At 48.3% G+C, this 25,645-nt stretch overlaps 1 protein-coding gene across 3 annotated transcripts in view; it reads right to left on the reverse strand.

Annotated features, from left to right (window-relative positions):
* KLHL29 (kelch like family member 29) overlaps positions 1–25,645 on the reverse strand; it is a 311,889-nt gene that overhangs the window by 222,775 nt on the left and 63,469 nt on the right. For 2 of the 3 annotated variants that reach the window (XM_082358424.1, XM_082358423.1), the window contains exon 2: positions 5,906–6,013. The gene's annotated coding sequence lies outside the window, so the exon portion shown is untranslated. Of the gene's footprint in view, positions 1–5,839; positions 5,860–5,905; positions 6,014–25,645 lie in introns of those variants that run through there. The other variant, XM_082358422.1, reaches the window with a different exon arrangement.

Raw genomic sequence — 25,645 nt, forward strand, 5'->3', positions numbered from 1 at the left:
TGCCAAACAAGGTTTTGCAGCTAGAGTGAACTGCTGTGTGCGCCCCGCCCCCATTAGCCAAGGGGAAGCACCTTCCCTGTGCATATGCTGCTTCCAACAACTCAGCTCCAGAAATGGGGGATCCAACCCTGGGGCATCGCCTACCTTTGGCTGATGATCTCAGCATGTTGTTCAGCATGGGGCCGAGTCTCACAGGCCCAGGAGGGCAGACAAGGGTGGCACAGCCGCCCCCCCGGGCACAGTGATGCTCTGACAGACCACCCCGTCGGTCCCCTCTTTGCCCCAGTCCCGTGTCAGCACACAGGCGCTGTGAACTGACCGAGCCTCTCTCACGGGCCTTGGAGGGCTCTTGGCAGAACTGGCTGCAATTCCCCACTGTGGGGTCGCCAGAATCGACGGCTCTGGCCTGGCACCTATGGGTAGGGAAGGGGGTCTGCAACCCTCTCTCCCGGGAGGCCTGACGGGGTGGGAGCTGGCTGCCCAGGGCCCAGCCAGAGAAACGCAGGAAGCTTTCGGTTCTGCTTGTTTTCACCTCACTGAGTTCAGAAAGGATTGAAGGTGACTTAAAAGGAGACTGTAAGACAATGCAAATCAAAAGCAGGAGGGAGACAAACAAGTGTTGCAGGGCACGCTGTCTCCATGAAACCACCCCTAGGAAGTCTCAAACGTTTGTCACAGGTGGGTCACAGATTTGCCTGCAGGCTTGGCGGTGCCTCTGACCTTGGGCTCCTACTGGGAATTACCTGGGGAGTGTCACAAAAATACTAATGCCTGGGTCCCAGCCGTAGAGATTTTGATCTAACTGATCTGGTGTGTAGCCTGGATATCAGAATTTTAAAAATTTCCCTAGGTGATCTTAATATGCAGCCAGGGTTGAGAGCCACTGTTTAGACTTAGAAGAGGCAAACAAGGAGCTGATCTGTTACGACATGATCCAATATGAGATACTGTGATGATGGCTCAGGAGAAGATGCCTATGCTGAAATCAGAGGCGCTGATTTCAGGTCCCAGCAAAGGAGTCACAGTGACAGGATGGACATTAACTGCCACAAAATCCTAAATGTGGGGCTTCCCTGGTGGCGCAGTGGTTGAGAATCTGCCTGCTAATGCAGGGGACACGGGTTCGAGCCCTGGTCTGGGAAGATGCCACATGCCGTGGAGCAACTAGGCCCGTGTGCCACAACTACTGAGCCTGCGCGTCTGGAGCCTGTGCTCCACAACAAGAGAGGCCGCGATAGTGAGAGGCCCGCGCACCGCGATGAAGAGTGGCCCCCACTTGCCGCAACTAGAGAAAGCCCTCGCACAGAAACGAAGACCCAACACAGCCATAAATAAATAAATAATTAAATAATTAAAAAAAAAATCCTAAATGTGAGCATATCTACATGCTCCATAGGAAAACAAGATCTTCTAACAGCCTGTAGGGTTCATGTAAAAGCATTTCGGGGTGGGCGAGATGAACAGGGTTGACAGAGTGCCATAGCCATGGTACCCAGCTTTCAGAAGCCTTGACCCAGGGGGTAGATTTTAGAATAGCTTAAAGAGTAGATAAATTACATATCATACAGCAATTTTGTTTTGCCAAATCTCCATAACCTCCATCCCAAATCCTCAGGGCTTAGAATCCAGGAATTTGTTAACACTTTTGAGTTGAGAGTATTGATTAAAGCTTTAAGATACACAGATGCCCATCCTCATGAGAACAATGAAATTAGAAGGTCTGGGGTAAGAACCCAGGCATCTGTATTTTTTAAATCTCTCCAGGTGACTGCAGTGTTCACTGAGGCCTGAGCACTGCTGGCCCAGGTAATGTCATTTTACCTCTGAACCTGTCTACCTTCTCCTGGGAGCTAGGAAGGTTGGGGGCGGGGGGGTTATTCTACATTTAAAGCAGAGGAGATGGAGGCTCAGAAAGCTGTATGGGGCTTGCCTGGCATTAGTGGTGGATTTGGGATGAGAGCCCAGTGGCCTGTCTCTCAGTCCAGCGTCCCTTCTACCACACTGCCTGTGAGGTCATCTGTCCTGCAGTCCTGTGATCTCTGAACTGAATAAGATCATCTGATCTCATGATGGGGAGATAAAAGAATGGTCCCTGTCCTCCAGAAGCTCATGGTCCAGGAAAGAGGATGACAGGCTCAAGACAAAGGGGACAGAGGTTCACAGCCTAGGGAGAGGCGAGGGTTGAGGCATCCCTAAAGGCTTCATAGCAATGAGGTGGCTTCTTTTGGCCAGGTCAAGGCTGAGATGCAATCAGACCGGTGGGTGATGGATTCTCAGAACTATGGAAAAGTGGTCAGGACCTTAGGACAGAGGTGCTGCCTGAGAATCAAGTCCTGGGGACAGCTGAAGCAGAGGGAGTATAGGGGCTGCTGAGAGACAGTAAAGCTGAGGGAAACCCGGTAGCACAAACACCTTCATTTACAGGCAGAAGGAGGAAGAGGGGCTGGAGTGGCCAGAAAGACAGAGAGATGCAGCCCACCCAAGCCGAGGGTGGGAGGCTCCATGTCTACATGAAACCAGTAGGGAGGTCTTTTGCTGATCCTGAGGAGGACAGGGCTGGCTGGAGGTCTGGAGGACAATGGGGAAGGCAGGGAACAGTTGCAAGGACTGGAAAGGGAATGGACCAGTGATGCATGAAGGATGCCTGGGCAGCACTGAGGCTTTGGCTAAGGCTCTGCTAAAGGATCTGTGCCCAAGTCCCTTGGCGTGGTTACACGGCCCCCTCAGGCGTCTGAGGGCCCAGAGGCCCAGGGGAGGTAGGGGCTGCAGAAGTTTCCAGGGCGGGCCAGGACAGGCAGCAAGAACAAAGGACAAGTGGGTGACAGCTTGGATGTGCTGGCGAAAGCAGCACTAAAGTGCCAGCCCACAGGTCCATCCTCAGGGTGGAAGCCAAAGGGGGATCAGAAAGAGAAGGAGGGAGGAGGCGCCGGGGGTCCAATGAAGCGAGGCTGTGAAGAGTGAGGGAGCGCAGCAAGGCACAGGATGTGTGTGGTCAGCAAGGGCACCTTTGGGATGGCGTTGCCGGGTGAAGCTGCTGTGAGTGCAAAAGTCCAGGGCACAGCACAAGGTGTCCTCTAATGGCACAGCTCCAGGTCCCATGAGTTCTGGAGACATCTGTAATGTCCTCCCAGGATGCAGGGCACCCAGGGGGACTAGGGGCCTGGGTAGGCAGCACTGAGACGGTCCCAGGATGAAGGCTGGGGACGCCACACAGGGGCATCCCCGGCACCGATGGGGATGGGCACTGGCCCTGTGTCACCTCTGAGCCTAGGTGTCTGTTAATGCCATTCTTGGCTCAGTCTTCAGTTCTGCACGAATCAGGTCCTCGGCTTTACCCCTCAACTCTTCAGCCCCACCCTGGCCACGGTCGCACACTGCAGTGCTGGCAACAGATTTCCCTCCTGCTGGCTGGTCCTGGTACCATGCTCTTGGTTACACAGAGGATGCTCATCAAGCCACGGACAAGCAGAGAGCAGCCCCCCATGCTCTGCATCTGAGCAGAGCCCGCTTTGTAGCAGGATAAATGGAGCCCAGTGACCTGGCCCAATTTCCACAGGAAAGTGGTAGTTCTTCCACTGGTCACCAGGGGTCAAAGCAGGCCGTGGAAGCTTCCTATCTTCTTGGGGATCTGTGGGAGTCCTGCACGTGAGGGAAACGTATAACCCAGCTCCAGGCCATATGCTATGGTGGTGCTCCCAGGAAAGGCTGTGGGTGGGTGTGCGGTGAGTATTTATTGAAAGCCTCGGCAGGCGCTGGGTGGGGTGGTGGAAGGGAGCACAGAGAGAATCAATGACTACGCTCCAGGGACTGGCCAGGAGGTAGGGAAGACCGCCATGAGCTCACAGCGAGAAGACCAGTCTGGTGGGCACGGAGATTTAAGGCCCACAAGGGGTGTATCCTCTCAGATATGCCTGGGGAGATAACCTTCAAGTCCCTCCCGATCCTAAAATACATGCTTCTCAAAGGTTGGGATGAACAAGAGCCATGTGTCACCCTGCATCAGAGGCAGGGAATAGAAGACCCCAAAATAAAGGCCATTAAACCCATTGCCCTGGGTCTCTCTACCCCCTTCACCTCAGCCACACTCACACTCACACTCTAAAACTTGAAGGCATATTCTTGGAAAGCTGACTTCTGTGAAGAGCATCTCCTGAATCTTTTCTCAGACACTGAACTCCACCTTTGCCCCCTCCAAGAGCTGAGAATGCCACGGTCACCAAATCCAAGCTTCACTGTCTAGTTTTCCAACTCCCCTCCTCGGGCCCGACAGTCACAGAAGCAAAGCATTCCCTAGTGTCCAGGATGAGCGGCCAGCTGGCCAGCCAGTCAGTGACGTCCTTAGGAGTGTGCCAACAGCCTAACAACTCTCAAGGTCAGGAGCCCATCTGTCCCCACTGGCCGCCCCTACTGGACTGCTGGGTGGCAGCAGGCTGGATGCACGCGGATGTTTCTTCTATTTCGGCAGCTGATTCAGGCCCAGCCTGGAGCCTCCTCCTGCTTCCTGCTGACAACCACGTCTGCCTGCAACTCAGGATCCCTTCTCTTTGTGCGAGGGCTCTGGGGGTGCAGCGCATCCCCAACTCCACTGTCTCTGAGTCCGAAGAGAAAGCTCTCTGACCAGCAGACAATCAGCACATGGCAGGAACCTTGTTGGTCAGCTGCTGAGACCCCTGCTGTGGAAGGAAGCTGGAGTCCAGGCTACAGGCTGGTCCCAGGCAGAGCCCCTGAGGCTCCTGGTCAGAGGGCACCAGGGCATGGTCCTGCTGAGAACGCAGCACCTGAGCTCGCCCAGCACCAGCCCTAGGAGTGATGCAGAGGTGGCTTTGGCCCATGGACTTCTAAAGGCTCAAGTGCCATCAAGACATGCTAGCCTAGGCCAGCTCAGCCTCAAGTGTCCTGAATCCCGGTGCCGACACCTCCAACTCCCACCTTCACTCCAGGCCCAGCTCGCTGATTTGTTTCATCAGACTCTGCCCTCACAAGGTTAGGCCATGTTCCCCCCAACTCTCCTGGCTGCCTGGTCTTCCTCATCTAGGTTGCAGATTCCTGAATCAAAATTTTAAGGCTAACCTCTATAAATTTAATCCAAGGAAATAATCAAATGACTATGCAAAGACATATATACAGAAATGTTTGTTATAGTATTATTTGTAAGAGTGAAATATTAAAAATACACTAGATCTCCATTATTAAGGCACTGGTTAAGTAAACTGTGTGGCTTATTATAACCATACAATATGAAGCCTTTAAAAATGCTATAGAATTGTATTTACTGACATAAAAAGGTACCTGCAACATATTGTGAAGTCAAAATAATGGATTACCAAGTAGTACATACAGTGTGACCTCATCTGTGTTGTGCATGTGTGCATGTACACTTTATGTATATGCTTAGGAAAATAGCCTGGAAAAGGACACTAAAATGGTCATTTCTTGGGATTATAATTATAAGTAATTTATATAATTTTAAGTGCTATCTTTTAAAATATTTTTACAATGAACAAATAATATATTATTATTTGTTTTAATATTAATAATATCAATAATATTTTAATGATATTTAATAATACTATTTTAATAACAAGAAAAGTTAAATTACAAAAGAAGAATTGCAGTTTTTAAGGAGCTAAGTAGTCACCTAGCTGCTGGCCACCCCCAGATCCAACCTCCTGGAGGACCAGAGCCCCAGGTGACTGAATAAGAGTGACAGCCATGCTCATGTGTTGACTCCAGAAGGGTGGGGCCCAGGTGGCTTAGCTTGGCTCTGGTTACCAGTTAATCCCATGTCTATGGTAAAAATCTCACTGACCAAAAGGGTGAGAGGACCAGCTACATTTACCTTACTTCCCCGAGGAAATCAGTGGTAGAGAAGATGCCTTTCTGATTTCCAGGTGAGCTGACCTACCTTGCACCGTCCGTCTCTGGCAAGCTCCGGATTCGTCCCCAGGATGCAAAATCCTCGATGGCCACCAACACTTAGCACAGTGTGAGCATCACCAGGAGGCCAGGCCGTCTAAAAAGAGACAGAAGAGTCGGGGTGGGGTAAGGAAAAGGTATCATCTTTTGCAAAAAGATCTCTTTGGAATTCCCCCATCTTAGATGGTCCCCACCTTAAGTGGAAGCTTGTCCCTATCTTGGATTTCCCGGTGTGGATGATCTCACACAGGCCATGCCCAAACTCTGCCCCGGCACACCAAGATAAGGGGATCCGAGTGGGCAGCAGAGGACCCCAAGGGGCAGACACTAGATCTCACCCCTCCATCCCCCAAACACAGAAAGCCCTAATCCCCATGGTAGACCCATTAACACTCAATAAGAGAGAGAATAATGGCATTTCCTTCCATCTAATCCAAACCAAGAAATTCCAGAGATGGGGAAAAATAAGAAATGTAAGTCTTCTTTAATGCTGAAAAGAGCACAGGACACAAACTCTAGAACTACAAAAGCGCATCATTACTTTTAGACAGTGGACAAGAAAACCTTGAGGAGGCAAAGGATGGGTTCCCTGCAGAGAAGGTTTTTAAAAAAATATATGGATTTACTACCTCGTAGAGAGAGGCTATCGATTATGCGGAGGCAGGGCTACCCCTAGTTCCCTCTTTCAAATATAATATATGTGAAAGCCATCTTCACGACAGGAAATGACATCCTCCACTGCAAAAAACGCATGACTGTCATTACCTGGGAATCGATATCTTTTTCTAAACTGAATATATCATTACCAATTGATTTTCCCTTTTCCTCTTAGCACTCCAGAGTCCCGGATAGCAGGGAGAAAGCTTTAATGTGATATGAAGCTTGTGGACAGGTAAATAAGTTATCGTAAACTAATTCCACCTTATGACGAGCTTCTCTCCGACGATGCAACGGGTCCTTCTCGGAGCCTCTCAACTCAAGCTTTTTCAGCTGCTGCTGACAGACACACGCGGGCCATATCAAATAGCCATTTTAAAGCTGAAGGTGGCAAAAATATTATTTTTCCCAAGGATAGCATGTTCCCTTTACGATTAAGAAATAACCTCAGTGGGGAAGCAAAGTAAGCCAAGCTCACCATTTAATTTTGACACAGAATCAAAGTCATCAGTACATTTCCTCTACCAAGCTTATGTGAAGCAGACAGTTAAATTGATCTCTTTGGCCACAAAATATTGACAGTACTGGTGATAATAAACGATCCATGTATTTCTGGGAAAGAGCCTCGGCAGATATGTGTCGGTGAAGAGTGAGGTCTAGCGGACAGTGGTCAGTCCGTTTTTAGATTCTTGAGGATCTCATTCATTTAATTACCCATTCATTCATTCATTCAATACATATTAAGGGCATCCCCGTTATGTGTCAGGCAGTGTCTAGGCACTGGGAATACAAGTGAACAAAACAGGAAAAAAAATTCCTGCCCTCATAGAGCTCATCTTCTAGTGGATGGAAACACAGAACAAACAATAACCTTAAGAAATAAGTACAGGGGCTTCCCTGGTGGCGCAGTGGTTGAGAGTCTGCCTGCTAATGCAGGGGACACGGGTTCGAGCCCTGGTCTGGGATGATCCCACATGCCGTGGAGCAACTGGGCCCGTGAGCCACAACTACTGAGCCTGCGCGTCTGGAGCCTGTGCTCCACAACAAGAGAAGCCGCGATAGTGAAGAAGAGGCCCGCGCACCGCGATGAAGAGTGGCCTCCGCTTGCCGCAACTAGAGAAAGCCCTTGCACAGAAACGAAGACCCAACACAGCCAAAAATAAATATAAAAATAAATAAATAAATAAAAGATTACTATAAAAAAAAAAGAAATAAGTACAAATTGTACAATATATTAGAAGGTTGTCAGGACTATTTATTAGAGAAGTAGAGCAGAAGATGACTGTGGGAGATTGTGGTGCAGTTTAGAGAGGGTGGTCGGGGTAATAAGCCTCACGAGAGGATGGCATTCGAGGACGCTGGAAGATGATACGGGCCTGGGCTGTGCAGGTGTCCGGGGAGAGCATTCAGGGCAGAGGGAAGAGCCAGTGCAAATGCCCTGGGGGGGGGGGCGTGACTGTTGTGTTCCTGGATCCGCCGCTGTGGCTGGACATGGGAGACTATAGGACATTAAGCTGGAGAGGTGAGAATTCAGTTAGCGTGGGGGCCTTGCAGGCCACTGTAAAGGCTACTAACTAATTGAGAGCCCAAGACCCTGGCCAGCAAGCCTTAGAAAGAGCTCTCCCTCTCTTGAGACAAACCTCTTGGTTGCCAATGTCAGGTTATTCCACTTCCCTTTTCTGCAACCCAGATGGCTCGACTCTCCGGGTTGTGCCAGACGAATACAGCACAGTCCAGACAGGAGGGGGCTGGGGGGCGAGCCACCAGTGCTGTCTAAACTGTTCTGATGACAATGGCCTCATCCTTCCTCTGTGGTCCCCAGAGGCCACTTCTAGAGGAGATAACCGGAACAAAGTTCCGAACAAAAATAAACCACGTGCACAGCTGAGTTCTCTGGGACTGTTCCCTAACGTGCTTATGAAAAGATCCTAACGTGAGCTGACGTGTGAGACATCACAGGCTGTGCTGGGTATCTTCTGTTCGCTCCTCCAGATCGGCTTGCCATCCGGTTCTGTGTCCTGGGAGGCTCACCCGGTCGGCAGAGAGGGTGTCCCTCCAGCTCCGAGACCCTGCAACTTCCAGTTACGTTCAGCCAGTGCAGACACCAGCAGGAGACAAGGGATTGGGGTGGGGCTGGGTGTTTATTCCCAATTTCCTGCCTCCTTGCTTGTCTTCATGGGATGGCTGTGACTCTCTACTGAAGGTCGTGGCTCTGGTTGGTCTTGGGCTCCACACAGGCCTCTCTCTGCCTTCCAGTAACAGCTCCCTCCCCTTGCCCTGATTATGAGCCCTGGGGTATTGCCCTGTTGTGGTCTTATCCTACTGTGTCTACACCTTTGTGAATAGTCCTTTCATTTAACTCTCTTCAAATTACACATTTGAATGTGTCTGTTTCCTGTCAAGACCCTAATGAATACATTCTCAGAGGTGGTTAGAAGCAGGACTTCGGAATCAGACATCCGAATTAGAATTCTAACGTGGCCCTTAGTTTTGTGACACCGGCTAAATTATTTAATTTCTATGAACTCTTGTTTCCCATTATTAATGTATCAGAGAAACTGGTACATAATTATCATCCTCAGCAAAAGCATCAGCATGAGCATCTCACTACTGCCATCATCCACTCACAGTCCCAGGGCAAGTCACACCTCCTTCACGACATCTCTGCCCACCTCAACCAGATGCTCCTCCCTTGAGGGGTTTCTAGCTGTTCTCAGCTCATATTTGGTATTAGTTTATGTCTCAGTAATTTCATCTCTCTCCTCTTCTTGCTCTTCTTTCTCCCACCCAACCTCTACTCCTTGTATTCAAATCCTGAACATCCTGAGAACAGACATTATCTTAATATTTGAATCTCTGGCCCATAACACCCATCACATGGGGGTGTATATAGACCCTTCATTCAGTACCTTTTCTTCTTAGGAGGCCTATAAGCTATGTCCATCAACCCAAACACATTCTACCCTAATGAGATGCATGGTATTTAAAGTGATTTTAAAATAAATGACTAGAAACTGATTTCTAGTAATAATTTCATTCCCATGATAACACTGTAAAACCTTAAGTTTCCAAAGATCATGGCCTGGGGAAATGAATCTCAGGAAAGAACCCGGGAAATCACAGGGAGGTAGGTGTGGTTTTCCATCCCCAGGGGAGATGAAGGTACTACCTCTGGAGCTGACCTTTGACATCTCTGGTCAAACTGACCCTTTCTCTTCCACTAATCTCATCATCAAAGGGCAGCTTCCAGGCTTAAGGAAAATAAAATTTAAAAAGCCAAAGGATGAGGGACCTTTTCTACTTTAGTTTAAAAAGTGCGGTAGGTAATAAGTCAATGCCTGTGAAATTGGTCTTAAGTCCTTCACCTTCTCAAGGCCCTTAAGAGATGCTAATTGAATTTGACAGAGCATAAAGGCCCATATGAAACCAGGACCCATGAATAGGCTGTTTGGGTTACATTAACTGCCTAAATGCTGGGAGATCCTCAGAATTAAACTCAAAGAAATTTTTGAGACCCATTCTAACTCTAAATCTACAAATAAAGATGGTTCCTGACATGAACCAAATTGATAGCCAAGAGAATAATAAACAAGGGCCCCAGGATTTTTTTTACTTCCCTATAAAAGATACCAATTTTTTGGAGAGAAACTGCCTTAAGAGAGGAAAAACCAATTAGGGAGTCTCCCGTTTGATGCAGGATCAGAGAGCAGCCCTGCCTGGGTCTTGACCATGCTACCCAATTATGATTCCAGCGCCCGGGTAGCTCACTACCCCTCAGCCAACTAGGAAACAAGGTTTCTTCCTTCCTTGGAAGGAAGAAAAAAAGCAAAGGAACTGGAGGCTGTAAACTATAGTGAGAAAACCAGCTCCCACACCCACCCTCCTGTCAGCCCAGGTGCAGAACCCTCTGGCAACCCTGGCACAGGCTTGGATGTCTGCTGTGAATGTATCCTGCAAGGGGAACTCTCATTCACATTCTCCTTCTTTTAAGAAGACAGAAAACCAGGCCATCCATTAATAATATCAACCATGGGTTCACCAAAGCTTGTAGGCATGTTGCCAACCCCAAAATAAACACTCTCTCTGAGTGTTTATCCATCAGGTTCTTGACAGTTCATGGACCAAGGGGTCCGGAAGGCACTGCTTTTAAAAGGGGAGAATTAAGATGCAAAGATGGAGCACAGCCGGTTACGAGAGCCCACCCAGCACAATGCTCAGGCTTCTTCTTTCCATTAAGGAGCCAGAATTGGCCACTGATGAGATCCATTACATATTCTCCACGATAGGGATGCACCACCTGGCAAGCTTTTCTACGGGCACGTGTTCTTCAAAGAAAGATAGGATCTGCAGAGGCCATGACTCCTGATTGAGGGAATAATAATAATATTTTCATAACGTTTGACGTTGACAAAGCCTAGTCGTTCACAGTTTCTCATTTACCCTTTCTAACAAGCTTGTGAATACTTTACAATTAGTATTCCCATTTTATAGATGAGGAAACTGAGGCTCACGGACAATGAGAATTACCTAAAGTCACATAGCAAGTGAAAGTGGGAGGGAGCTGGAAGTGGAGCTCTGGATTTGTGCCCCCATCCCACATCTCTGTTCTGGACTTCGGCCCCCTCGTTCCTGGGATCCCAATCAGTGAGGAGCTTAGAGCTGTTCTGTGTTTTCTCTGCAGTCACCACCCTGGGCTGAATAAAAGCACAGGTGTCGGTGGACGTCCGCATTCCAGTCAGGTCCTGGTGAGCCCAAACTAACCCTACAACCCGACTGGCTGTCCTCCCCACCACCATTGCCCACCTCTCGGCAGCTCCCAGACGCCCCGGAGGTGGTCAGGTTCCCAAGTGACCCCCTGACCCTGAGCAGAGCCTCTCACAGCAGAGAAGCCCAGACGGCCCCAGCCCCTACCGCAGACCTCTGTCGGCAGGACCGCAGCTCACCCAGGTTCTTCGTTACTGTTAACTCGGTGCTTCCCCACACTGTTTTCATCATCACCCCCCACCCCAAGAGAAAAATTACGTGAAATTCTTTCCAACGAGAGAAATTCAATTCTAAGGAGTAGGATTCTGATGGGCAGGGTGGAGCTTTGGTGGGTCAAAACCACTGCACTGAGGTTTGCTTGCAGCTTCCCTGCTCCACCAATCCATGCCACCCCCGCCTGACTGAGACTGCGTGCGTTCGGGGCTGACCTTCCTCCACAGCTGCTACTGCCGGACCCTCATCTCGGGGCCCCGCACTGCCGCCTCCCACGGCACTGCTCAGAACAGTTCTCTCCACTCTCCGCTATGGCTGCCTGGGGCGAGGCCTCCCCATCTCTCACCTGGCTCACAGCTCTGCTACTGCTAAGGGGTGGTGCTCAACCCCAGAATGGGTCAGATCACTCCCTGGCCAGAGTCCCTCCATGGCAGGGGCCCCAAGAACCAGGCCAGTCTGGACTCTTCCCAGTGTCCTGCCATGTCCAGCCTCCTGCCCCGGACAGCCCCAGCTCTCCTCCACTTCTGTGACCAGACACACACCTGCTCTTGCTTCCTGGACCTCCTCCCCCTGCCTTCACCCCTTCTCCTCCTGAAAACTCCTCTCCAGAAGTTTTTCTGCACTCTCCGGAGTACAGACACTCCTGGGCGAATCCCTGGAGAATATCGAGATAAGGACACAGTGTCACCAAAGAAGGCTTCGCAGTGGCCTATCTCCTGGTTCCGCTCGGCTGGCTTGGGCGAGGAGAATGGGGAGATAAGGACGACGGGGTGCCCGTGGCCTGACTGGATCCTAAGTTTTGCCACGACAGGGCTCTACCAGAAACCTAGGCTGAAAGGTTTCAGAAAAAAAAGGTGGCAAATCAGCTCCCCCGACACAAACTCTTTTCTTGTTGCAAGGCAGACCCACTTCAATTAACTAGGAATCCACCAACTCAGTCCCACCACTCAGAGCCCGCCACAAATTTATAGAGGCTTTCCTGTCACCAGATCCAGAACTGGGAAGACCTTGCATTTCCTGAGGGCCGCAGGCTGGAGAGAAGGGCAGAGGCTCCAGCAAATCTGTTACACCCACTCGCCCATGGCGGCAGGAAGATGTGGGCAGGGCGTGCAGCACCTGGCACGTAGTAGATGCTCAGTAAGGCTCTGCTGAAGGAAGGAAACCGCCTCCAAGACTCAACTCACTTTCTACAATTTTGCTTCGAACATTTGGACATTCACACCACAGCTGCATGATTGGAATACAAACCAGTTTAAAAAAAAAAAAAATCAGACATTGCTTCCAGATTTCGCTCTTATAAACAGGCCTGCATCCTCCCTTTAAATTGTAATAATTCCTTCCCAGATGTTGCTTCTCCTTCAGACCCGTAAATTTAAGCTTTTCATGATGATGCTTCACATTTGCCTGGTGCCATGGGCTCTTTGTGGAGTGTTTCTGCATCTTCTTTCCCTCATTAGACAGCCACGCGGACCCCAGAAGAGGCAGGACAGGGGCCGGCATCCCTAATTCACTGACAGGAAGGCCAGCTGCTGAGGCTGCGGAGCTGGATTGCGGTGGGTGTGGGTGTCGCTCTCCTTCCTGGTGCTGAGAGCCATGGTACCTTCCTCTCCAGCACCGTCCAGGCGGCCATGTGGGTGGGGCAACAGTGGAGTCTCCACCCCCAAGACCATGCTGCCCACTTAAAACTCTGACTCAGATGTGAACAAGTCTCTTCCCTTGGTTCTCCCTGCACTCCTGGGGCCAGGCTATAACATTTGGATAAGACTTATCTAGAGTCTTGGGGAATAAAACAGAACAATACGCCAGGAGGGGTGAGAGCAGTGGAAAGAGGAAGTAGAACGTGGCCTGATAAGCTGGCGCCCCAGCTGTTCTCCAGGAGGTTCCATCCTGGCTCCATGGGGCAGCCCCCATCTTAGCATTGAGCACACTGGAATTCACAGCCAGGAAAGAGCCCACCTCAAGTCTGGACCCACAAGTAGAGCCCAGAGAGACTAGGACTCCCCTCTTCCCTCCCACCTTCCCTGTTCCAATTTCTTCTCTGAGGCTGTCCCTTTCCTGGTGACAGACCCTGGGGCTGTTTGCCTCGATTCTTCAGGGGAGCCTTTGACCTGTGTCCCAGGCACTCAGGTAGCTACCACATCGGTCCTCTAGGGGGCCCACAGCTGTACGTGTCAGGGGGTGGGAGACAGCCGTGGGGACAGGAGAGACAACTACCAAACAAGTTCATGGATTCAGCATCTGCTCACTGCCAGGGTCTGGACCGAGCCAGGTCTGGCCGATACCTCAGCTGCCAGGGCTCAGGGTTGCTCGGCATCCCATGCCCCTTTGGTCCTTGGCCTCTTGACAGCTTTAGAGAGAAGTGATGGGGAAAATGCGGCTTCACAGAGTAAAACAAGGTGGGCTTTTAGACTCGGTGGGTTTTTGGTCTCCCCATGGAGTTGCACAGAGGTTTGGGAACCCCTTCTCCCAAGTCTGAACCTTGCAGCCTCGCTCCATGGCACAATCAGAGCTTCACCTTGGATTTTCATCTTAGTCCCTGACACACCTGGTTCAGGGGTTGGCTCAGCCTGGGTGGTGGTCAAGAGCATGGAAGATTGATAATCTTAGAGACCTGGGTCTAAATCTCTAAGTTTAATGGCAGACCCTCCATGCCACTCCCACCCCCTGCCTCAGTCTCCTCCTCTGTACAATGGGGATGATATTTCTGAACATCCATGTTTGTTCTGAGAGTTAAATGTTTGGGTGTAAGAAAGGCACTTGGCATAGCCCATGGCACATATCAACTGGTGGCTATAACATTATTATAGCCTGCCAACTGAAGCACAGAATAGGTATCCCTGAAGTACCTACAGCGCCATGGGGAAGGTGAGGGCCTTCTTTCCCACCACCTCTCCACAGAAGTGAGCACACAGAGGACAAATGAATGGGGAGGGATCTTCCTTGGGAGCTAGTTGACCAATGGGCTGACCGTGTGTGTAGTTGTCCTGGGTCTATCCGACACTGGTCAGTTACCACTTCCTGCTCCCTGCAGCTAATCTCCCTGAATTTCCTTTAAGAGGACACTTTCAGCCTTTAACAGCCCCTCCCCTCCTCCTCCCCAGCAACTGCTAAACTCCAGGCCTGAGGGCAGATGTTTTCACAGCTTCTACCCCTCTCCTCTGAATCCAAGCCATAGGGCCAGCGGCTGAAAACCCCTTCCCAGCCCCAAGTGGGTCTGAGAGGCATTACTTCCTCACCCAGTAGAAAACTATTTTATTTGAATAGATCTGAGGCTGTTTCTCAGAGAGAAAAAAAAATTGTGAAAGAAAAGTCTTTGGAGATTACATTACTTTTTTACCCAGATATGATGAGTTATCCATTTAAAAATAAACCACAGACAGGCAAGTTTCTCCGTACCCAGGCAGAAAGCAGTCATTACCAGGAATTTCTGTAAGTTCTCTGCTTTTCTTGGCCAATATAGAAACAGCCTAGGAACTGAAAATAGAATTAGAAGCTAATTCTGTTTTCCTGGTCTCTACCAAAGTGTGCAGGCAAGTGGCTTGATCACACCAGAGCTTCACGTTCCATCTGAAAAAACATGGAACCACGGCTCACCAACCTCACGGCAATTCTGCAACTAACCCAGCACCCGAGGAGTCCGGCCAGAGCCCACAGCAGTCAATACGACTGCACCAGATCACTGGGCCACAGCCTGGCATGGCTTGATGTCCAGATACGGGCAGGAAACCAAAGGCAAGACCAGTGAGTGACAAGCTCAAGGTCACACAGCTGATTAGCAGGAGAGCTGGGACCACAAAGCTGGCTTCCAAACTCTCTGGCCGCTGCCCTTTCTCACCCACTCATCTCTCTACAGTTTAACTGTAACTGAATATTACAGGAAAGTCCCCTAGAAAGGTTAAGCAACTTACCCCAACCCAGTTTTCCTTCCTGCAGAAAGTCCCCCTGTCTTCACTCTCCTTTCCAGTGAGCAGTAAATCAAATATTCCCTGCTGCATTACTTTTCAAGCTCGATGTTTCTAAATCCAAAGACATCTATAAATAATACATACTCATTTATATGTACATTTAAAAGATTAAAAAAAAGCCATAACGAAGATACCTGTAGATTCTCCTGAATACTAATGGGCTACTTAAAACACAGTGGAAGCAAATGGCTAATGAACACAGGTACCCTCATACATGAACTTCCCTCCACTCCACCTCGGGCCCATACCCAGTGGGGGAGCCTCTGTTCTGAACCCACTCATTCACTGCTTCTCTCCCACGGTCACATTTAGCCATCTGCTGCTTCTTTTATATGTGGGACTGTGTATTTCTTTTTTTTTCCTCTTCAGTTTTATATGAAACATTTAGCAATGAAGTAGCAAATAAAAATACTACATATCATCTAGAATTCATATAAAATTGTGGTTGGCTTTAACGCATCTAAAGGTTGATAAAAAGAAACACGTAGATGTTTCTTAACGGCTTGTTTATATTTTATTACACATTACACACATCTTACTCCATTGAGAAAATTTAGAACTTGATGTGGTTCTCTCTGTCACAAGCAGGCACGGCAAAGATTACCACATCTAGAGAACATTTTTCCCTTGGAACACAAGGTACTTGCCTTGCAATTACCCCAGCAGACAGAAATGGCGCAAACAATCCAATAGCACTCACATCAATCTCTGGAAGGAGGGGTTTCTGTACTTGTTTTTCCCCCACAGTGTTGTCTGGCTACCCCATCCTCCACCCTGCTGGGCAGCTCTGCTCTTCACTCCAAACTGAGGCTGTGGCTGGAGGACCATCATCTCTCAGACAGACGTGCAGGTCAGCTAGGCGCTGGCAAAGTTGGTGTCTGCTCCATCACACACCCACGTGCAGAAACAGGGGAGGTCCCAAGGCTGTAGACAGCAAGGGCTAAGTTAACTCTGCTGGTGGAACTGAAGGTGGTCAGAGGAAGCAGAGCTCCTGGGTGCAGGAAGCTCCATGCCAGGCCCTAATCTAGGTCCCGGAGGATGAGCGCATCTGAAAGATCAACCTGAAGACGTTCAGAGGACAGGCATCTTAGTTTGAGTTCCCCTCCAAAGTGGCCCCTGAAACACTGATTTGGATGTAAGTGGGGTTTTTTGTTTTGTTTTTTTTAAAAGAGTAGACCCAAGGAAGCACCATGAGGAAGCAGGGATGTGAGAAAGGAGACAGGGAAAAGTCAGTTGAGGAAGCATTAACCAGTGGGTTCCCGCTTGGGCAACTGGGGGCTTATTCCTACTGGGGATGCTCTGAGAGGCTGGGTAGAGCATATCTTAAAGTTGTCCCACCAAGAGATGAGGAAGGAAGCTGGGGTATTGATTCATTACCTCCCACCTCTCACTGGCTGACAAGTGCTTTGGGGTATCAATCCCTCCAGCACTTCCAGCCTGCCCCATGAATGGGCCGGGCACTCCCACACAGAGAAAGGCAGGAAGCGAGAACTGTCAGCTGGCGAGCCCCAGGCTGGGGAATGGGCGTGGCATCAACAACCTCTGATAGCGCGGGTAAACTGGAGCGCTCATCAGCTCCTGCGTACTTCCGGGGACTGCAGCCTCAGCACCTGTTCAGGTGCCTTGGTCTCTGGGACCCTCCCCTTCTGAGTGAGAGGGAGACACACACTGCTTGCCACAGCAGAGGACCTTGAGGTTGCTCATCCCCACATTCCATGCTGTGTCACATGTGTTCGTAATGGGATCATCTGCTATCTGTCAGCCATGGAGCAACCACGTATGAAAAATAACATTGGGGAGCAAATTAAGTGATCTGTCTGCAAGCAGCCTGTTTAGATGAGGAACGGTTGCCATTGACAAATCTATTAAAATTATACATAAATTTCTAAGAGCACACAGATTCATTCCCTGAGGACACCGATTATGGGCATTTAAAATAAAACCCGGATTAAATCATCTTGTCTCACTTGAATGGGGTAAAAACAATTAGGAGAAGAGGGAGAAATAAATTATATCCATCACCTTCCTGACCAAAAAAAAAGTTCAGAGTTTTCGTTTGTCAGCATGATGATGCCTTAAAACTCTAAGACTTCTGTGTGCTGCCAGGTTAAAGGACAGAGGGATCCAAAGAGGCCTTTGGCTGCTCTCCAAGTCGGAAGGGAGAGCTGGGGGGCCAGGTGTGCCTCTCTTGGGAAGCAGAACCCACCCAGACAAGGATTGAGGCAAGTGGTTTATCTGGAGAGTGATGCCAGAAAGCTCAGGCAGGTGAGTGGGGAGGTGAGACCGGTAAGTGAAGGAAGCCGACAGAGATTGCCCTAATATGCAGTTCTCCACTGTGGGCACCTGGGCCAATGTCCCTGGGGGCCTCTGGGGGACAGAGAGGGACGTGTCTCAGTGTTGTCCCACCTGAGACGTGAGGAAGCTGCAGTATCTGTCGCCAATTCCCATTTCTCATCGGCTGAGAGCTCCTGTCAGTGAATTAACTCGTAGGCACTTCAGGTCTGTCCCTAGAGTCCAGCAAAGGCTCAGGGGTTACCGGGCTGGGGAGGACTCCAGGAAAATGAGCCTTCAACATGTGCAAACATACTGTGCTGGAAACTCATAACCTCTGATTACTTGGATGGAATTCAATTTGCCACTTTCAAAAGTCTAACAAAAACAGACCCCCCCCCCACCCCCATGTAATCACTGAATAATATTATAATCATTCTGCATGGAAATTGCATTCTTTCCCTGATGTAAGCATAGGCTTTGAACCTCTCAGGGCTTCACCCACTACATTATCTTTCAGAGTATGAAGTAGCAGGTTCCAATTATCTGAAAAAAATGTGGAACAGTCACAGCACAATACATAGTATGACCCAGAGAGAATACACATTCTCCAGGACAGGCACCTTGATTAGTGCCTGTGCCTGTTAAACACCTTTCAGGTAATACAGTGATAATGGACATTAATAGTAGCAATAGTGCTGAAGGGCTAGAATATAATGATTTCTGATTATGTTACTATTTCCTTTTGTGGAGCACAGCGCGTATTTCCAAACGACTCTATGCTCATTAAGCTACACAAAAGCCCAGCGACAGGTCGGCAGAAAGGTGGCCAGAAGGGGCTTGCAGTTATGTACTGGTGTTTGGGAAAGATGGCGGCCAGAGTTCTTGGTGGGGCAGCAGAGCCAGCACCATTTTCTGTGATCTGGATCCATCAGACATGTCTGCCTACGTTGACAGACATCAACTACTGAACAGCCAGCAAAGAAACGCTCCTATGTGCAATGTCATAAGCTGATGGGTGTTAAAGGAGAATTTGATAAATTGTAATTTTTTGTCTATGCCCAAATATAGGACCTTCTTTCCCCTGCATCTCCTGTTATCCCTCAGAAAAAAGGGTGTTCCATAATGGAAAAGAATATAAAAAAGAATGTATATATATGTGCAGTCACTTTGCTGTACAGCAGAAATTAATACAACATTGTAAATCAACTACACTACAATAAAAAGGGTGTTGCCTTAAATTCAATATATCCAATATCCAATTTGATGGATTCTACATCAATAAAAAGTCTCGTTTTATAGTGCACTCTCCCACCTGATTTAGTTAACACAGATGCAGTAATTACTCTTGGGATTATGACTTCATTATTTCAGTGTTTGGATGTCATTGTAAACAAGACTTTTAAAAGTCACTTTAAAAAGAAACCCAACAATGGTTAATTGCTGCAAGAGATCATGAATAGCCACCTATAAGGCAAGTGAAAAACAAAACAAAACATAACTGCCTCAATTTATGGGAATTGGGACCTGTGGCTTGGGATACAATTTTAAAGGAAGACATAATCCATGGATTCAAAAAGTGCTGTCTCTGCCGTCTCTTGAAAACGTGGATGCAAGTGAGGCTCACAAGCTCTGGAAAACTGTCAGAGGACTCAGAAAGCTGCTCTAGGGATAAAAAAATACACTGGGAACAAAACACACCCTGGAGTTGAAACTGCACCTGACAGGTTTGGATAGAGACTCATGAAATATAAGTGAGAAAAAGCACTATTTAAAAATTGACGGTTTAGATATTTTGTAATTTTAAAGATGTGTAACTAAAGTAATTAATTACATATTTTAAGTAAACAGTTTGTTGTTTCATTTATACTGTATTCCAAAAATATTCATATATTCACACACTGGCTAAAAAATTTTCCAGAGTCCTTTTATTTGGGAACGTGGGCAGCTGCCTTATATTTGGGTGTAAAGTTAGTTTTCTTAGCACTGTAGGCGTACAGTTGCTGTCCTGGCAAAGGCTAAATTTAATCTACAAATCAAACCCACTTAGGGACATGAGATGGTCTTTCTTTAGTGCAACAGTCCCTTCATTGGGCAGATGGGAAAACTGAAGCCCAGAGAATTTTCTGTCCTATCACAGAATCCTTAAAGGAAGAAGTAAAATGAGAAGAAAACCTGAAAATAAGAACATGACTTTTAAAAAATTGCACTGTAGTTGATTTACAATATTGTGTTAGTTTCAGGTGTACAGCAAAGTGATTCAGTTTTTTATATATATATATTTCAGATTTTTCATTATAGGTTATTACAAGATATTGAATATACTTCCCTGTGCTCTACAGTAAATCTTCGTTGCTTATCTGTTTTATATATAATAGTGTATATCTGTTAATTCCATACTCCTAATTTATCCCTCTTCCCCCTCCCCTTTGGTACAGTAACAGTTTGTTTTCTATGTCTATGAATCTGTTTCTGTTTTGTAAATAGCATTTTTTTATTTGTAGTAATTTTTAGATTCCACATATAAGTGATACTACATAACATTTGTCTTTCTCTGTCTGACTTACTTTACTCAGTATGATACTCTTAGGTATGAAAATCTCTAGGTCCATCCATGTTGTTGCAAATGGCAATATTTCATTCTCTTTAATGGCTGAGTAGTATTCCATTATATATATATACACCGCATCTTCTTTATCCATTCATCTGTCGATGGACACTTAGGTTGCTTCCATGTCCTGGCTATGTAAATAGAGCTGCTATGAACACTGGGGTGCATGTATCTTTTCGAATTAGAGTTTTTGTCTTTTCCAGATACGTGTCCAGGAGTGGGACTGCTGGATCATATGGTAGTTCTATTTTTAGTTTTTAAGGAACCTCCATACTGTTTTCCATAGTGACTGCACCAATTTACATTCCCACCATCAGTGCAAGAGGAGAACATGGCTTCTTGCACGGACACCCCATGTGACAGCAGCTGGGCCTGGGCTCTGCATCTATCAGGTGGGGATACTTTGGGGCTGTGAACTCACTGGTCATAAGCCAACCTCAAAGAATCCCCTGGTAGCGGGTTATTTGCTGCACTGACACCTGCCTTCTCTTCTGGAGGGTATTCCTTCTGGATCCCAGACCAGTTTGCATTTCCTCTGCCCTGCCAGAATGTTGCCACTGCTTTAAAAAAATGAAGTCACATTTATTTAAAAGCATATGTAAATATGAAAACGCATCTCCAGTCTTCTTTCTAAATGGGAGGAGCCCTGCTAAAATGTGCCAGGCGGGAGTCCTCTGGTCCCACCTCTGTCCACACCCTTGACCTCCCTGAGCAGCAAAATCCTCTCCTCCCCTCTGTCTGGGGTGCAGTCCCTTCCACCTGCAAGCCCAGCCTCCAGCTTTCTGTCTGTCAGTCATGGGCCAGGGGCTGTCACACTCGACCATCCTTCCTCATTGGAGGAGGAGCCACTGTAATTAAAACCCAGAAAAGCAGGATCTGTGCTGGCTAATGATGTAGCTTTGGGCCCTGAGACCTACTTTAAATTTTATTAGTCATGCAAATCCACCTACCCCCCACACCCAGCAAAAATAGAGGAGAAAAGGTGCATTTGATAGTGAGGTGGGGTGCCCTGATAGGGGAGTTCCATGAGGTTACTGGGGTCCACTTAATAGTCTCAAGCAGTAAAGAGCGAATTTGATTTCCCAGAAGCATGTGTTTCTCTTTCCATGGGGGCATTTCAGCTAGAAAGTCTCTGAAAAATTAACAGCTACATGAGAACTCCTAATCAGGAAGAATTAAACTGGCTATCTTAAGGCCACACTTTTCAAAGCTGCAGGCATGGAATTTTTGGAGCAGCTGCAGGGAGAGCTGGAACATATGAATTATGAATTGACACCCTGTGGACTCTGCAGTCTGGTTCCAGAGCCCAGACCCAACTTGGGAGACTGGAAGAACCACAGGCTATCTCACGCTTGTGCACGAGCCCAGTGTCAGTCAAGGGCTGGCTCCCCCATTCACAAGCTTCTTGACCCCTCTGCCTCAGTCTCCTAAGCTGTATAATGGGAAGAAGAGCACTTCCGCATAGGGCTGCCAGGAGATTAAATGAGGTAATTCAAGAAAGTACTCAGAAACCTACTGATACACAGTAGGCTCTTAATAAATGTTAACGGTTATTGTTTGCTCTTGTCTGCCACCAGAATGATCTACCTAAGACACAAATCTGGTTTCCTCTCATTGGAAACCCTTTAGTGGCTTCCCACTGAATAGACAAAATCCAAAATACTTCGTATCAGTGGCCTCAGCCCTACTCTAGCGACTTCAGCCTTACTGGCCATGGGACCCCCACCCTGCACTACTGGAAGCTTCTGAGCGGGCATCTTGCCCCCTCATTTCTGTCCCTCATCTCCTGCCTGGCCAGCTCCACAGCGGTGCCTAAGTGGTCAACCTCTGAGCTCCTGCAGTTACCATTTACTGAGGCACTTTTCACTCTATTCACGTTTTGGACCGATACTCTTTGTTGGGGGGCTGCAGGATGTTTACCAGCATCCCTGGGCTCCACCCACTAGATGCCAGTAGCATCCCTAGTTTCCCCCTCACACCCCCTGCCCCCAAGTTATGACAACAAAATATGTCTCCAGACATTGCCTGGTGTCCCCCAGGAAAGGGAAGGGGATAAAATTACCCCTGGTTGGTAACCACTGCACTAAACTATAAGTCCCTTGAGCACATAGGCTATAACTTATTCATTTCTCTATCAGTGGGACCTAGTCCAGTACTTGACAAACAGTAAGTGCTCAGTAAATGCCCGTTGAAAAGGAAAGAAGGAAGTAAAATGAATTCAGTGCTCGTAACATAGTAAATATCTCTGCCAAGGATGAGATAAGCATGTTGGATCAAATAATGAATAAATGAATGAGATAGATACAAGTTTGGTAAGTGACTATATACACAGAAGACGTGTTGAACAAATAAGTCCCTCTCATCGTTTAACATCTTATAGAAAAATTTCAGTTCCCCCCACTCCCATCCCCTTCCGGCTTCCCCTCTACCTGTCCTACTCAGCTCCTCTGCATCCCAGCAAAACTTCTTCATGGGTTGCCTGGGTCTCCTGTCTACTAACTCACCTCCCATTCCTTCCTCAGCTCACTCCTCAGCCCGTCACTCCACCTCAAGTTCTCTTGCTAAGGTCACCAACGATATACTCGTGGGTAAATCCAATGGAAGGTTTCCATTCTTCATCCTGTTGGCCATCCCAGAAGCCTTCCACACTGATGATTGTTCCTTGAAAGCAGGGATGGTAATCATGATATAAACAACTGGCATGGCATGGGCACACACTTCCTTCCCAATCTCGTACTTTTTTCCCTACTCCCTTGGTTGCTATTTCAGTCTATTTTGCAGGAACACTCCTCTCTCTCTGGCTATTAAATATCAGAGTTCCTTGAGGATTTTCTCTAATCTCTCATCCCTTTGCTTTACTCTCTTCTCTTGCCCCAGTTTATCTAATCCATGCTCAGGGTGTAGATTACCCTCCATATGCTGATGATTCCCTAAAACATATGATCTCCAGCCCCTACCTTTCCTCTGAGCTCCAGATCTGTACATCTCACCTGCGTATCCGACATCTCTAATTTGATGTCTCAATGGCAACTCAACCTGCCCCTTCCTCTGACCCAAACAAAACAAAGCATGAGGGACTTTCCCAGTGCTCTGGTCTCAGTAGACAGACAGCATCGCTAACCATCCAACTGTGCAAACCTGACACCTAGGAGCCTCTCCCTCCATCCCCACACCATCAACGCCCCTTCTGAAATCTTTATCTTCATCTACTTCTCTTTACCCCCATTGCCACTTCTCTCTCTCGCAATGGTCCTTTCACTCGGTTCCCCTGAATCTTGACTTGCTTTTCTCTGATCTGTTCTCACGTTGCAGCCAAAGAGGTTTTTTCTCAAAATGCAAATCTGATCCTGTTCCTCCCCCGCTTTGAGCCTCCCCCCAAGGCTGTGCATGGACTGATTACTACTTCCCATCCTGCCTCATCTTACTCCTCCTCTCTGTCCTCTTCTACACTCCTCCACACTGGCCTTTTTTCAGTTTCCAGAATGTTCCATACTCCTGTCACAGGGCCTTTCCATGCAGTGTTTCCTCTCTCTCTTCACCTGGTTAATGCTGATTCAGAGCCCAACTCAGGCATCAACTCTTGAGGGAAGCCTGACTTGACCTGAGACTATATCACACCCCCATTTACAGAGCTATGAGAGTTTCTCTCTCCTTCAAGCGCCCGTGTTCTAATTATAATTTATGTTTGCGATTATATGATTAATTCCTGTCTTCCTTGCCTAGAGTGTAAGCTCCATGCAGACAGAGACCATGACTACTTTTGTTTAACTCTGTGTCCAGTCCTGGTGTGGGGGGGGCAGCTAACTGTGACCTCTGGGCCAAATGTAGCCCAATGCCTGTCAATAAAGTTTTACTGGAACAAAGCTACACCCATGGGCTTATGTATTGCTTACGGTTGCTTTTGCCTTACAAGAGTTGGATAGCGGCAACAGAGACAACATGGCCCTCAAAGCCTAAAATATTTACTCTACAGGAAAAGTCTGCCATCCCCCGCTCTAGGCTGGAGCGCTAGCGCCTAGCAGAAAGCAGACGTTCAATACAAATTCACCAAATGAAGAGTAAACAGGCAAGGAACAAATAAGTTTCTAATAGATGCCTTGTTATCTGCTGAGTGACTGAAATAAGCCCTCTCTAGGGCAATGCTGGCCACTGCAGGCCTGCATTAGAATAATGGGGGCAATTATTAATGAGCTGACCACCCCTCTTTTCCCCAGGGGTGGGGATCCTTGAATTTTCTTTGGATTCCGAGCCGACTGGTCACCACAGGCAAGGAGGGGGCCATTCATCTGACTATGGGGCCCTTGTTTCCGGTGCTTCAGAGACAGGGGAACTCTTACTGGCTCCCCCATGCCCGCTGGATCCTGTCAAAATCCTGTGACAGCCCTAAAGGAAGAAGAGGGGAGCCACCCTACCTCAGGGACACTGGGGGGACTCCATGGGTCCAAAGAAGTCTCAACCACACAGTGGGGGTCCCGGGCGGGGAAGGAGCCCAGAACACAGCAAAACCCCTAAAGGGACAGACCGAAGGACAGAACTAGTAACCCCTGGCTGTCCCTCCCTCCTGTTTGCCAAACCTGCAGGAGCCTGCAGCTCAATGCAACCACCACCCAGAGTAAAAGATCGCCTTCACTGCCCCAGCCCCCAAAGACCTCGCCATTCCTTGTTCAGAGCTCATTCTGAGTTCAGCCTTTTGTCAAACATCGTCCTATAATGGTCGCTGTATCCCTTTCTCTCTACCCTGCACTATCGCAGAGCAGGGCCTGCTTTACCCTCCTCCTGCCTCTGTCACCACCCCTTCCAGCTCCAACCCCTGGATCAGGAAGGCACAGCACAAAGCACACAGGTGGGTCTCAGCAAACACCTGGGAAAGGCCAACAGGCCTCGGAACACGCTGGATCCCAGCTGCACTGCCCCCGACGCCTGAGATGCTGATGGCCACCACTCAGCTCCCTTCCGCCCAGGCGCGCTTCTTCTGTGGCGAGTGTGACCTGCAGTGACCTTGCCTCCCGCCTCCCTGCGTCCAGTGCTGGCTAAGCTGGGCCCTGTTAGCACATTTCAAACCAGCCTGGGTACATCCAGCGGCCAGCCCTGGAGGTTCCTGGACTACCATGCAGGCTTTTTCTGGAGCTGCCATCCTGGTGGGGGAAGACTCCAGAATTTTAATACTCATAAATAAGTTGTAGAAAATTCCCAAAGCAGTGATAAAGCCGCATCCAGGCTGAAGCGTTAAATGTGGCAGGAACAGAAA

Source organism: Balaenoptera borealis, assembly GCF_965194805.1.
Source record: "Balaenoptera borealis genome assembly, chromosome: 15".
NCBI lineage: Eukaryota > Metazoa > Chordata > Mammalia > Artiodactyla > Balaenopteridae > Balaenoptera > Balaenoptera borealis.